Source organism: Paramisgurnus dabryanus, chromosome 10 (genome assembly GCF_030506205.2).
Source record: "Paramisgurnus dabryanus chromosome 10, PD_genome_1.1, whole genome shotgun sequence".
Lineage (NCBI taxonomy): Eukaryota > Metazoa > Chordata > Actinopteri > Cypriniformes > Cobitidae > Paramisgurnus > Paramisgurnus dabryanus.
The window spans coordinates 26,680,373-26,693,591 of NC_133346.1; positions in this window are offsets into that span (position 1 = coordinate 26,680,373).

A 13,219-nucleotide genomic window follows, 5' to 3' on the forward strand; every position below is an offset into this window, starting at 1 on the left:
ACAGAGGACTTGCTGCCAGGCAAGGCACAAACATAGAGTTGATGCTTGTAGAATCTGCTCAAATTTGGTATATCACACAGATAGCTTCAACAGCCATTCTGATATCTGTGATTTAATGAAACATTGCACTAACTGAGAATTGGACCAAGGATGTAGCTGGTTGTTACTTTACTCAGTAACAAGATTGTTAAAGCTCCTTGTGTGAAACTGGCATCTTGATTATGGTCAATACAATCAGGCTGGTCATTGGTTGAGTTAAGAGGATGTTAATCCAGACTATGCTGTTTTTGTGGTCTCTGTGCTCTTGAGAGAATTCTACCAATGCTTTAGGAGACCACAGCAACTGCACAGACATTTAGAAACTCAACAGGCAATCAAACTAGATGTTTGTAAGAGCATTAGTAAGATTATTGCTTTTTAATAGCAAGGAGCCTGTAGAGATGGGCAGGTTCATATACTACTTTACAAGCCCCCATCATTTTAAAGACCACTTAAGAACTTTTTAACAGGAGTGATTTACAAGGCCAACCTATAAAAAGCAAAACAGCTGACCACACAGTTCTAGGAGAACAAAACAACTGCAAAAAAAACTTTAACATCTCAAGGAAGGATGAAGCTATTTGTTTTGTTAAAATAAAAGAGAAATTGCATGCCTACCATAAATGTACTTGAGAAGAAAGGAAGGCAGATATGACCAGTTTCATGGTCACTCAACCCAATGCCCCAACCAGGATTTGAACCTAGGGCCTTCCACATGGAAGACAAAGGCATTACTCACTGTTCCACAGTGGAGTTGCTGCCAGTCAAGGCACAAACACAGAGTTGATGCTTGTAGATTCTGCTCAAATTTGTTTTATCACAGCGATAGCTTCAACAGCCATTCTGATATCTGTGATTTACTGAAACATTGCACTAACTGAGAATTGGACCAAGGATGTAGCTGGTTGTTACTTTACTCAGTAACAAGATTGTTAAAGCTCCTTGTGTGAAACTGGCATCTTGATTATGGTCAATACAATCAGGCTGGTCATTGGTTGAGTTCAGAGGATGTTAATCCAGACTATGCTGTTTTTTGTGGTCTCTGTGCTCTTGAGAGAATTCTACCAATGCTTTAGGAGACCACAGCAACTGCACAGACATTTAGAAACTCAACAGGCAATCAAACTAGATGTTTGTAAGAGCATTAGTAAGATTATTGCTTTTTAATAGCAAGGAGCCTGTAGAGATGGGCAGGTTCATATACTACTTTACAAGCCCCCATCATTTTAAAGACCACTTAAGAACTTTTTAACAGGAGTGTTTTACAAGGCCAACCTATAAAAAGCAAAGCAGCTGACCACACAGTTCTAGGAGACCAAAACAACTGCAAAGAAAACTTTAACATCTCAAGGAAATATGAAGCTATTTGTTTTGTTAAAATAAAAGAGAAATTGCATGCCTACCATAAATGTTCTTGAGAAGAAAGGTAGGGCAGATATGACCAGCTTCGTGGTCACTCAACCCACTGCCCCAACCAGGATTTGAACCTAGGGCCTTCCACATGGAAGACAAAGGCATTACCCACTGTGCCACAGAGGACTTGCTGCCAGGCAAGGCACAAACATAGAGTTGATGCTTGTAGAATCTGCTCAAATTTGGTATATCACACAGATAGCTTCAACAGCCATTCTGATATCTGTGATTTACTGAAACATTGCACTAACTGAGAATTGGACCAAGGATGTAGCTGGTTGTTACTTTACTCAGTAACAAGATTGTTAAAGCTCCTTGTGTGAAACTGGCATCTTGATTATGGTCAATACAATCAGGCTGGTCATTGGTTGAGTTAAGAGTATGTTACTCCAGACTATGCTGTTTTTTGTGGTCTCTGTGCTCTTGAGAGAATTCTACCAATGCTTTAGGAGACCACAGCAACTGCACAGACATTTAGAAACTCAACAGGCAATCAAACTAGATGTTTGTAAGAGCATTAGTAAGATTATTGCTTTTTAATAGCAAGGAGCCTGTAGAGATGGGCAGGTTCATATACAATTTTACAAGCCCCCATCATTTTAAAGACCACTTAAAAACTTTTAACAGGAGTGATTTACAAGGCCAACCTATAAAAAACAAAGCAGCTGACCACACAGTTCTAGGAGACCAAAACAACTGCAAAGAAAACTTTAAGATCTCAAGGAAGGATGAAGCTATTTGTTTTGTTAAAATAAAAGAGAAATTGCATGCCTACCATAAATGTACCTGAGAAGAAAGGAAGGGCAGATATGACCAGTTTCATGGTCACTCAACCCACTGCCCCAACCAGGATTTGAACCTAGGGCCTTCCACATGGAAGACAAAGGCATTACCCACTGTGCCACAGAGGACTTGCTGCCAGGCAAGGCACAAACATAGAGTTGATGCTTGTAGAATCTGCTCAAATTTGGTATATCACACAGATAGCTTCAACAGCCATTCTGATATCTGTGATTTAATGAAACATTGCACTAACTGAGAATTGGACCAAGGATGTAGCTGGTTGTTACTTTACTCAGTAACAAGATTGTTAAAGCTCCTTGTGTGAAACTGGCATCTTGATTATGGTCAATACAATCAGGCTGGTCATTGGTTGAGTTAAGAGGATGTTAATCCAGACTATGCTGTTTTTTGTGGTCTCTGTGCTCTTGAGAGAATTCTACCAATGCTTTAGGAGACCACAGCAACTGCACAGACATTTAGAAACTCAACAGGCAATCAAACTAGATGTTTGTAAGAGCATTAGTAAGATTATTGCTTTTTAATAGCAAGGAGCCTGTAGAGATGGGCAGGTTCATATACAACTTTACAAGCCCCCATCATTTTAAAGACCACTTAAGAACTTTTTAACAGGAGTGATTTACAAGGCCAACCTATAAAAAGCAAAGCAGCTGACCACACAGTTCTAGGAGACCAAAACAACTGCAAAGAAAACTTTAACATCTCAAGGAAGGATGAAGCTATTTGTTTTGTTAAAATAAAAGAGAAATTGCATGCCTACCATAAATGTACTTGAGAAAAAAAGGAAGGGCAGATATGACCAGTTTCATGGTCACTCAACCCACTGCCCCAACCAGGATTTGAACCTAGGGCCTTCCACATGGAAGACAAAGGCATTACCCACTGTGCCACAAAGGACTTGCTGCCAGGCAAGGCACAAACATAGAGTTGATGCTTGTAGAATCTGCTCAAATTTGGTTTATCACACAGATTGCTTCAACAGCCATTCTGAAATCTGTGATTTACTGAAACATTGCACTAACTGAGAATTGGACCAAGGATGTAGCTGGTTGTTACTTTACTCAGTAACAAGATTGTTAAAGCTCCTTGTGTGAAACTGGCATCTTGATTATGGTCAATACAATCAGGCTGGTCATTGGTTGAGTTAAGAGGATGTTAATCCAGACTATGCTGTTTTTGTGGTCTCTGTGATCTTGAGAGAATTCTACCAATGCTTTAGGAGACCACAGCAACTGCACAGACATTTAGAAACTCAACAGGCAATCAAACTAGATGTTTGTAAGAGCATTAGTAAGATTATTGCTTTTTAATAGCAAGGAGCCTGTAGAGATGGGCAGGTTCATATACTACTTTACAAGCCCCCATCATTTTAAAGACCACTTAAGAACTTTTTAACAGGAGTGATTTACAAGGCCAACCTATAAAAAGCAAAACAGCTGACCACACAGTTCTAGGAGAACAAAACAACTGCAAAAAAAACTTTAACATCTCAAGGAAGGATGAAGCTATTTGTTTTGTTAAAATAAAAGAGAAATTGCATGCCTACCATAAATGTACTTGAGAAGAAAGGAAGGCAGATATGACCAGTTTCATGGTCACTCAACCCAATGCCCTAACCAGGATTTAAACCTAGAGCTTTCCACATAGAAGACAAAGGCATTACTCACTGCGCCACAGAGGACTTGCTGCCAGTCAAGGCACAAACATAGAGTTGATGCTTGTAGATTCTGCTCAAATTTGTTTTATCACAGCGATAGCTTCAACAGCCATTCTGATATCTGTGATTTACTGAAACATTGCACTAACTGAGAATAGGACCAAGGATGTAGCTGGTTGTTACTTTACTCAGTAACAAGATTGTTAAAGCTCCTTGTGTGAAACTGGCATCTTGATTATGGTCAATACAATCAGGCTGGTCATTGGTTGAGTTAAGAGGATGTTAATCCAGACTATGCTGTTTTTTGTGGTCTCTGTGCTCTTGAGAGAATTCTACCAATGCTTTAGGAGACCACAGCAACTGCACAGACATTTAGAAACTCAACAGGCAATCAAACTAGATGTTTGTAAGAGCATTAGTAAGATTATTGCTTTTTAATAGCAAGGAACCTGTAGAGATGGGCAGGTTCATATACTACTTTACAAGCCCCCATCATTTTAAAGACCACTTAAGAACTTTTTAACAGGAGTGATTTACAAGGCCAACCTATAAAAACCAAAGCAGCTGACCACACAGTGACCACACAGTTCTAGGAGACCAAAACAACTGCAAAGAAAACTTTAAGATCTCAAGGAAGGATGAAGCTATTTGTTTTGTTAAAATAAAAGAGAAATTGCATGCCTACCATAAATGTACTTGAGAAGAAAGGAAGGGCAGATATGACCAGTTTCATGGTCACTCAACCCACTGCCCCAACCAGGATTTGAACCAAGGGCCTTCCACATGGAAGACAAAGGCATTACCCACTGTGCCACAGAGGACTTGCTGCCAGGCAAGGCACAAACATAGAGTTGATGCTTGTAGAATCTGCTCAAATTTGGTTTATCACATAGATAGCTTCAACAGCCATTCTGAAATCTGTGATTTACTGAAACATTGCACTAACTGAGAATTGGACCAAGGATGTAGCTGGTTGTTACTTTACTCAGTAACAAGATTGTTAATGCTCCTTGTGTGAAACTGGCATCTTGATTATGGTCAATACAATCAGGCTGGTCATTGGTTGAGTTAAGAGGATGTTAATCCAGACTATGCTGTTTTTTGTGGTCTCTGTGCTCTTGAGAGAATTCTACCAATGCTTTAGGAGACCACAGCAACTGCACAGACATTTAGAAACTCAACAGGCAATCAAACTAGATGTTTGTAAGAGCATTAGTAAGATTATTGCTTTTTAATAGCAAGGAGCCTGTAGAGATGGGCAGGTTCATATACAACTTTACAAGCCCCCATCATTTTAAAGACCACTTAAGAACTTTTTAACAGGAGTGATTTACAAGGCCAACCTATAAAAAGCAAAGCAGCTGACCACACAGTTCTAGGAGACCAAAACAACTGCAAAGAAAACTTTAACATCTCAAGGAAGGATGAAGCTATTTGTTTTGTTAAAATAAAAGAGAAATTGCATGCCTACCATCAATGTACTTGAGAAGAAAGGAAGGCAGATATGACCAGTTTCATGGTCACTCAACCCAATGCCCCAACCAGGATTTGAACCTAGAGCTTTCCACATGGAAGACAAAGGCATTACTCACTGCGCCACAGAGGACTTGCTGCCAGTCAAGGCACAAACATAGAGTTGATGCTTGTAGATTCTGCTCAAATTTGTTTTATCACAGCGATAGCTTCAACAGCCATTCTGATATTTGTGATTTACTGAAACATTGCACTAACTGAGAATAGGACCAAGGATGTAGCTGGTTGTTACTTTACTCAGTAACAAGATTGTTAAAGCTCCTTGTGTGAAACTGGCATCTTGATTATAGTCAATACAATCAGGCTGGTCATTGGTTGAGTTAAGAGGATGTTAATCCAGACTATGCTGTTTTTTGTGGTCTCTGTGCTCTTGAGAGAATTCTACCAATGCTTTAGGAGACCACAGCAACTGCACAGACATTTAGAAACTCAACAGGCAATCAAACTAGATGTTTGTAAGAGCATTAGTAAGATTATTGCTTTTTAATAGCAAGGAGCCTGTAGAGATGGGCAGGTTCATATACAACTTTACAAGCCCCCATCATTTTAAAGACCACTTAAGAACTTTTTAACAGGAGTGATTTACAAGGCCAACCTATAAAAAGCAAAGCAGCTGACCACACAGTTCTAGGAGACCAAAACAACTGCAAAGAAAACTTTAAGATCTCAAGGAAGGATGAAGCTATTTGTTTTGTTAAAATAAAAGAGAAATTGCATGCCTACCATAAATGTACTTGAGAAAAAAAGGAAGGGCAGATATGACCAGTTTCATGGTCACTCAACCCACTGCCCCAACCAGGATTTGAACCAAGGAGGGCCTTCCACATGGAAGACAAAGGCATTACCCACTGTGCCACAGAGGACTTGCTGCCAGGCAAGGCACACACATAGAGTTGATGCTTGTAGAATCTGCTCAAATTTGGTTTATCACACAGATAGCTTCAACAGCCATTCTGAAATCTGTGATTTACTGAAACATTGCACTAACTGAGAATTGGACCATGGATGTAGCTGGTTGTTACTTTACTCAGTAACAAGATTGTTAATGCTCCTTGTGTGAAACTGGCATCTTGATTATGGTCAATACAATCAGGCTGGTCATTGGTTGAGTTAAGATGATGTTAATCCAGACTATGCTGTTTTTTGTGGTCTCTGTGCTCTTGAGAGAATTCTACCAATGCTTTAGGAGACCACAGCAACTGCACAGACATTTAGAAACTCAACAGGCAAATAAAACTAGATGTTTGTAAGAGCATTAGTAAGATTATTGCTTTTTAATAGCAAGGAGCCTGTAGAGATGGGCAGGTTCATATACACCTTTACAAGCCCCCATCATTTTAAAGACCACTTAAGAACTTTTTAACAGGAGTGATTTACAAGGCCAACCTATAAAAAGCAAAGCAGCTGACCACACAGTTCTAGGAGACCAAAACAACTGCAAAGAAAACTTTAACATCTCAAGGAAGGATGAAGCTATTTGTTTTGTTAAAATAAAAGAGAAATTGCATGCCTACCATAAATGTACTTGAGAAGAAAGGAAGGGCAGATATGACCAGTTTCATGGTCACTCAACCCACTGCCCCAACCAGGATTTGAACCTAGGGCCTTCCACATGGAAGACAAAGGCATTACCCACTGTGCCACAGAGGACTTGCTGTCAGGCAAGGCACAAACATAGAGTTGATGCTTGTAGAATCTGCTCAAATTTGGTTTATCACACAGATTGCTTCAACAGCCATTCTGAAATCTGTGATTTACTGAAACATTGCACTAACTGAGAATTGGACCAAGGATGTAGCTGGTTGTTACTTTACTCAGTAACAAGATTGTTAAAGCTCCTTGTGTGAAACTGGCATCTTGATTATGGTCAATACAATCAGGCTGGTCATTGGTTGAGTTAAGAGGATGTTAATCCAGACTATGCTGTTTTTTGTGGTCTCTGTGCTCTTGAGAGAATTCTACCAATGCTTTAGGAGACCACAGCAACTGCACAGACATTTAGAAACTCAACAGGCAATCAAACTAGATGTTTGTAAGAGCATTAGTAAGATTATTGCTTTTTAATAGCAAGGAGCCTGTAGAGATGGGCAGGTTCATATACTACTTTACAAGCCCCCATCATTTTAAAGACCACTTAAGAACTTTTTAACAAGAGTGATTTACAAGGCCAACCTATAAAAAGCAAAGCAGCTGACCACACAGTTCTAGGAGACCAAAACAACTGCAAAGAAAACTTTAAGATCTCAAGGAAGGATGAAGCTATTTATTTTGTTAAAATAAAAGAGAAATTGCATGCCTACCATAAATGTACTTGAGAAGAAAGGAAGGGCAGATATGCCCAGTTTCATGGTCACTCAACCCACTGCCCCAACCAGGATTTGAACCTAGGGCCTTCCACATGGAAGACAAAGGCATTACCCACTGTGCCATAGAGGACTTACTGCCAGGCAAGGCACAAACATAGAGTTGATGCTTGCAGAATCTGCACAAATTTGGTATATCACACAGATAGCTTCAACAGCCATTCTGATATCTGTGATTTACTGAAACCTTGCACTAACTGAGAATTGGACCAAGGATGTAGCTGGTTGTTACTTTACTCAGTAACAAGATTGTTAAAGCTCCTTGTGTGAAACTGGCATCTTGATTATGGTCAATACAATCAGGCTGGTCATTGGTTGAGTTAAGAGGATGTTAATCCAGACTATGCTGTTTTTGTGGTCTCTGTGCTCTTGAGAGAATTCTACCAATGCTTTAGGAGACCACAGCAACTGCACAGACATTTAGAAACTCAACAGGCAATCAAACTAGATGTTTGTAAGAGCATTAGTAAGATTATTGCTTTTTAATAGCAAGGAGCCTGTAGAGATGGGCAGGTTCATATACTACTTTACAAGCCCCCATCATTTTAAAGACCACTTAAGAACTTTTTAACAGGAGTGTTTTACAAGGCCAACCTATAAAAAGCAAAGCAGCTGACCACACAGTTCTAGGAGACCAAAACAACTGCAAAGAAAACTTTAACATCTCAAGGAAATATGAAGCTATTTGTTTTGTTAAAATAAAAGAGAAATTGCATGCCTACCATAAATGTTCTTGAGAAGAAAGGTAGGGCAGATATGACCAGCTTCGTGGTCACTCAACCCACTGCCCCAACCAGGATTTGAACCTAGGGCCTTCCACATGGAAGACAAAGGCATTACCCACTGTGCCACAGAGGACTTGCTGCCAGGCAAGGCACAAACATAGAGTTGATGCTTGTAGAATCTGCTCAAATTTGGTATATCACACAGATAGCTTCAACAGCCATTCTGATATCTGTGATTTACTGAAACATTGCACTAACTGAGAATTGGACCAAGGATGTAGCTGGTTGTTACTTTACTCAGTAACAAGATTGTTAAAGCTCCTTGTGTGAAACTGGCATCTTGATTATGGTCAATACAATCAGGCTGGTCATTGGTTGAGTTAAGAGTATGTTACTCCAGACTATGCTGTTTTTTGTGGTCTCTGTGCTCTTGAGAGAATTCTACCAATGCTTTAGGAGACCACAGCAACTGCACAGACATTTAGAAACTCAACAGGCAATCAAACTAGATGTTTGTAAGAGCATTAGTAAGATTATTGCTTTTTAATAGCAAGGAGCCTGTAGAGATGGGCAGGTTCATATACAATTTTACAAGCCCCCATCATTTTAAAGACCACTTAAAAACTTTTAACAGGAGTGATTTACAAGGCCAACCTATAAAAAACAAAGCAGCTGACCACACAGTTCTAGGAGACCAAAACAACTGCAAAGAAAACTTTAAGATCTCAAGGAAGGATGAAGCTATTTGTTTTGTTAAAATAAAAGAGAAATTGCATGCCTACCATAAATGTACCTGAGAAGAAAGGAAGGGCAGATATGACCAGTTTCATGGTCACTCAACCCACTGCCCCAACCAGGATTTGAACCTAGGGCCTTCCACATGGAAGACAAAGGCATTACCCACTGTGCCACAGAGGACTTGCTGCCAGGCAAGGCACAAACATAGAGTTGATGCTTGTAGAATCTGCTCAAATTTGGTATATCACACAGATAGCTTCAACAGCCATTCTGATATCTGTGATTTAATGAAACATTGCACTAACTGAGAATTGGACCAAGGATGTAGCTGGTTGTTACTTTACTCAGTAACAAGATTGTTAAAGCTCCTTGTGTGAAACTGGCATCTTGATTATGGTCAATACAATCAGGCTGGTCATTGGTTGAGTTAAGAGGATGTTAATCCAGACTATGCTGTTTTTTGTGGTCTCTGTGCTCTTGAGAGAATTCTACCAATGCTTTAGGAGACCACAGCAACTGCACAGACATTTAGAAACTCAACAGGCAATCAAACTAGATGTTTGTAAGAGCATTAGTAAGATTATTGCTTTTTAATAGCAAGGAGCCTGTAGAGATGGGCAGGTTCATATACAACTTTACAAGCCCCCATCATTTTAAAGACCACTTAAGAACTTTTTAACAGGAGTGATTTACAAGGCCAACCTATAAAAAGCAAAGCAGCTGACCACACAGTTCTAGGAGACCAAAACAACTGCAAAGAAAACTTTAACATCTCAAGGAAGGATGAAGCTATTTGTTTTGTTAAAATAAAAGAGAAATTGCATGCCTACCATAAATGTACTTGAGAAAAAAAGGAAGGGCAGATATGACCAGTTTCATGGTCACTCAACCCACTGCCCCAACCAGGATTTGAACCTAGGGCCTTCCACATGGAAGACAAAGGCATTACCCACTGTGCCACAGAGGACTTGCTGCCAGGCAAGGCACAAACATAGAGTTGATGCTTGTAGAATCTGCTCAAATTTGGTTTATCACACAGATTGCTTCAACAGCCATTCTGAAATCTGTGATTTACTGAAACATTGCACTAACTGAGAATTGGACCAAGGATGTAGCTGGTTGTTACTTTACTCAGTAACAAGATTGTTAAAGCTCCTTGTGTGAAACTGGCATCTTGATTATGGTCAATACAATCAGGCTGGTCATTGGTTGAGTTAAGAGGATGTTAATCCAGACTATGCTGTTTTTGTGGTCTCTGTGCTCTTGAGAGAATTCTACCAATGCTTTAGGAGACCACAGCAACTGCACAGACATTTAGAAACTCAACAGGCAATCAAACTAGATGTTTGTAAGAGCATTAGTAAGATTATTGCTTTTTAATAGCAAGGAGCCTGTAGAGATGGGCAGGTTCATATACTACTTTACAAGCCCCCATCATTTTAAAGACCACTTAAGAACTTTTTAACAGGAGTGATTTACAAGGCCAACCTATAAAAAGCAAAACAGCTGACCACACAGTTCTAGGAGAACAAAACAACTGCAAAAAAAACTTTAACATCTCAAGGAAGGATGAAGCTATTTGTTTTGTTAAAATAAAAGAGAAATTGCATGCCTACCATAAATGTACTTGAGAAGAAAGGAAGGCAGATATGACCAGTTTCATGGTCACTCAACCCAATGCCCCAACCAGGATTTGAACCTAGGGCCTTCCACATGGAAGACAAAGGCATTACTCACTGTTCCACAGTGGAGTTGCTGCCAGTCAAGGCACAAACACAGAGTTGATGCTTGTAGATTCTGCTCAAATTTGTTTTATCACAGCGATAGCTTCAACAGCCATTCTGATATCTGTGATTTACTGAAACATTGCACTAACTGAGAATTGGACCAAGGATGTAGCTGGTTGTTACTTTACTCAGTAACAAGATTGTTAAAGCTCCTTGTGTGAAACTGGCATCTTGATTATGGTCAATACAATCAGGCTGGTCATTGGTTGAGTTCAGAGGATGTTAATCCAGACTATGCTGTTTTTTGTGGTCTCTGTGCTCTTGAGAGAATTCTACCAATGCTTTAGGAGACCACAGCAACTGCACAGACATTTAGAAACTCAACAGGCAATCAAACTAGATGTTTGTAAGAGCATTAGTAAGATTATTGCTTTTTAATAGCAAGGAGCCTGTAGAGATGGGCAGGTTCATATACTACTTTACAAGCCCCCATCATTTTAAAGACCACTTAAGAACTTTTTAACAGGAGTGTTTTACAAGGCCAACCTATAAAAAGCAAAGCAGCTGACCACACAGTTCTAGGAGACCAAAACAACTGCAAAGAAAACTTTAACATCTCAAGGAAATATGAAGCTATTTGTTTTGTTAAAATAAAAGAGAAATTGCATGCCTACCATAAATGTTCTTGAGAAGAAAGGTAGGGCAGATATGACCAGCTTCGTGGTCACTCAACCCACTGCCCCAACCAGGATTTGAACCTAGGGCCTTCCACATGGAAGACAAAGGCATTACCCACTGTGCCACAGAGGACTTGCTGCCAGGCAAGGCACAAACATAGAGTTGATGCTTGTAGAATCTGCTCAAATTTGGTATATCACACAGATAGCTTCAACAGCCATTCTGATATCTGTGATTTACTGAAACATTGCACTAACTGAGAATTGGACCAAGGATGTAGCTGGTTGTTACTTTACTCAGTAACAAGATTGTTAAAGCTCCTTGTGTGAAACTGGCATCTTGATTATGGTCAATACAATCAGGCTGGTCATTGGTTGAGTTAAGAGTATGTTACTCCAGACTATGCTGTTTTTTGTGGTCTCTGTGCTCTTGAGAGAATTCTACCAATGCTTTAGGAGACCACAGCAACTGCACAGACATTTAGAAACTCAACAGGCAATCAAACTAGATGTTTGTAAGAGCATTAGTAAGATTATTGCTTTTTAATAGCAAGGAGCCTGTAGAGATGGGCAGGTTCATATACAATTTTACAAGCCCCCATCATTTTAAAGACCACTTAAAAACTTTTAACAGGAGTGATTTACAAGGCCAACCTATAAAAAACAAAGCAGCTGACCACACAGTTCTAGGAGACCAAAACAACTGCAAAGAAAACTTTAAGATCTCAAGGAAGGATGAAGCTATTTGTTTTGTTAAAATAAAAGAGAAATTGCATGCCTACCATAAATGTACCTGAGAAGAAAGGAAGGGCAGATATGACCAGTTTCATGGTCACTCAACCCACTGCCCCAACCAGGATTTGAACCTAGGGCCTTCCACATGGAAGACAAAGGCATTACCCACTGTGCCACAGAGGACTTGCTGCCAGGCAAGGCACAAACATAGAGTTGATGCTTGTAGAATCTGCTCAAATTTGGTATATCACACAGATAGCTTCAACAGCCATTCTGATATCTGTGATTTAATGAAACATTGCACTAACTGAGAATTGGACCAAGGATGTAGCTGGTTGTTACTTTACTCAGTAACAAGATTGTTAAAGCTCCTTGTGTGAAACTGGCATCTTGATTATGGTCAATACAATCAGGCTGGTCATTGGTTGAGTTAAGAGGATGTTAATCCAGACTATGCTGTTTTTTGTGGTCTCTGTGCTCTTGAGAGAATTCTACCAATGCTTTAGGAGACCACAGCAACTGCACAGACATTTAGAAACTCAACAGGCAATCAAACTAGATGTTTGTAAGAGCATTAGTAAGATTATTGCTTTTTAATAGCAAGGAGCCTGTAGAGATGGGCAGGTTCATATACAACTTTACAAGCCCCCATCATTTTAAAGACCACTTAAGAACTTTTTAACAGGAGTGATTTACAAGGCCAACCTATAAAAAGCAAAGCAGCTGACCACACAGTTCTAGGAGACCAAAACAACTGCAAAGAAAACTTTAACATCTCAAGGAAGGATGAAGCTATTTGTTTTGTTAAAAT